At 39.4% G+C, this 2,561-nt stretch overlaps 1 protein-coding gene across 1 annotated transcript in view; it reads right to left on the reverse strand.

Annotated features, from left to right (window-relative positions):
- Positions 1–1,017: 1,017 nt before the first annotated feature.
- LOC137651898 (uncharacterized) overlaps positions 1,018–2,561 on the reverse strand; it is a 4,259-nt gene continuing 2,715 nt past the window's right edge. Inside the window, exon 4 of the mRNA XM_068385101.1 lies at positions 1,018–2,561. This exon is cut by the window's right edge and continues 460 nt beyond it. The gene's annotated coding sequence lies outside the window, so the exon portion shown is untranslated.

A 2,561-nucleotide genomic window follows, 5' to 3' on the forward strand; every position in this document is an offset into this window, starting at 1 on the left:
GAAGAGAAATCTTCCTTTAATGTCGTCGACGTGCGCTGTGGATCAATCTCCCCTTTGCAAAGTATGAATAACTTAATGTATAGAATCTCCCGGCTGCATATGTTAAGGGCACCTGATACTGGGTAAGTGTGTCAAGGAAGTAGTGGCGAGAATATGAAGCTGGTTGGTTAGTAGTCCTTGTGTGTTATAACCGACCCTTTAAGATTCCAGTCAATGCGCCTCTGACTCTCTTCTTCCGACACGCATTAAATCCCTCGTCTATTGTGGCTTTTGTATAACATCCTCGACTTTGCCATGTCCGTTTACGTTCGTTCTCGTCTTGATTCCCCTTCAACGAAGGAGAGATTCGACAGAGCTCTTGTTTTGCTCGAAAAGAGGGAGCATATCCAACGTGTGACATCACAGAGACCTCAAAGTGGTCGCGGCAAAATGAGGTCAGCCGTCAACGGCCTGGATTTCGAACACGAGCTTAGAATAGCAGATACTGCGTGTTTGCCGCCCATTCTACTGTAAACTTTAGCGGCTGGTCGTTCACTCATGCCATATGAATTGGCAGAAATGAGAATTTACTGACAGGGCCAGCGAAGGAGAAGCGCAAGGCTGCATGACTAGATCATTGACCGAATGTTGCAGGGGCTTTCTTCCGAAAGGGGGTTAAGGCATAAAGACAAGGTTTTAGAAAGTTTTGGGGCCCCTTGGTTCATCGTTCAAGATGGCGGATGTCTGGAAAGTTTCGTGTGATGTGACACACATTACTTTGAGGGGGAAGGAATCATGTGATTTTTTTTAATACTTCTGGTTTGTGTTCAGATATACATATGATTTTTTTCCTTATTTCTCCTATTCTATACTTAGATTTTTATATCATAATTTTCCTCATTTTCCAATATGATTCAAGTCCTTTCTGTTTATTCCAAGTCAAATCATCCAATGTTTTCTATACCGTTAGTTTGCAATTTCTTATTGCAAACGCATCTCAAGAAGAGAAGTATAAAAAGAATAAATAATACCAAAAAGTTGAGCTCTTTTATGCATATATTTCATACACGGAACATTATACAAAAATAAATAGAATAAATTAATAACACAGTCCATTTACAGTCAGCAATGCTGCAGGCTTACTTTATACACGTCAGGGAAAATAATAAACATCTTACACCTAATCACTTACAAACTACAACTGTACAAAAACGTCACTAGTATTTATAAGTAGTTATGTCTTAGGTTACAAAAATGTCTGTATACGGACCAACAGCCGTACTGTGTCTGTGCCATGACTAGATTTCCCTTCATCACTGAAGCCTTTTGACAAAGGAAAAACTAAGGACTGGCATCATTTGGCGTCAAAGTCACAAGTCCATCTCACGAGGCGCGTAGCTTCTTCTTCTTTAGAAAATGATCGTGAGGAAAGGTCTAAAACTATCAAAATGAGAGAGAGAGAGAGAGAGAGAGAGAGAGAGAGAGAGAGAGAGAGAGAGAGGAGTATTATTTGATTAGAATCTGTTTCTTAGTTCTGTAAGTCTCTGAGTCCAAGGGAGGTTGGGGAGATTGCATGGTTAGATGTCCTTTGTTTACGTCGGTGGTTCTTTGGTCCTTATTTTGAGGTTAGTGGAACTAAATCGTCGTTCATTTAAGCGTATTGTTAAAGAAGAGAATTAAAAATAATAAATCTCTGGCACGTCTACAATCCGTCCGAGTAGTATGAGTCAGTTACGTCTCGTAGAATCCAAAATACGACAAGCTACGTTGATGAAATCTTGTGAATTCAAGCTAATTAAAATTGGAAACATGAAAATTAGCGGGTTAAGTCTGCTGTCGTGTTAGGTTTCCGAGGTCATAACTGTTGTCGATGAAATATGACTGATTCATGAAATGAGTCGTAAAATATTAATGTCCGTCTTCCAAGTCTAATATCGCAGTTTCAGGGCTTAGCAATGTCGTCCTTCGCAGAGAGCTGGAGGGAAATGACGACAATTATAGATCTATAATACCGTTCAAACGAGAATCTTTTCTTATGTACAAAATGATTGGTTCGTTCAACGGGCGTTCTAATACACAAAGTGGGGTCTGATAAAGCTCTGATGAATATAACTAAAGCGAAAGCTATTTAGGTGTGAAGTCTTGTACTATGTTAAGTCAAAATATGATTACTGTTGACTCCTGCGTCTCCAGGTTATTGGGTCAAAGGTCGCATAGTTGATGGGGCAAAGTGGTAACTGTTACGAAGTCCAGGTCATTCCAGTGGTGGAGCAGTGGGCGGGGTTTGGGGGATATTATTTTTCTTTAAAGGCGGGAAAAGAGGCGGAGCTTACGCTGTGTTGACAGTCCCAGTTCCTATTCTTAGTGTCAGTCGAATGTCTCTTAATCAACATTAGTTTGTTATATAGGTGAAGAGAAGTATAAAAAACTGGTTTACATCGTACCAAAAAAAAACATAACAAATAATTTATATAACAACTTTGAAATGAAAGAGTCGAAAACTCTTTCTTTCATTAACAATGAAGCCCAACCAAGCTGAGTTTTGTGAAACATCACCCTTGTGATTGAGTATTTAATCTAAT

The sequence above is a fragment of the Palaemon carinicauda genome, chromosome 13, assembly GCF_036898095.1.
Source record: "Palaemon carinicauda isolate YSFRI2023 chromosome 13, ASM3689809v2, whole genome shotgun sequence".
Lineage (NCBI taxonomy): Eukaryota > Metazoa > Arthropoda > Malacostraca > Decapoda > Palaemonidae > Palaemon > Palaemon carinicauda.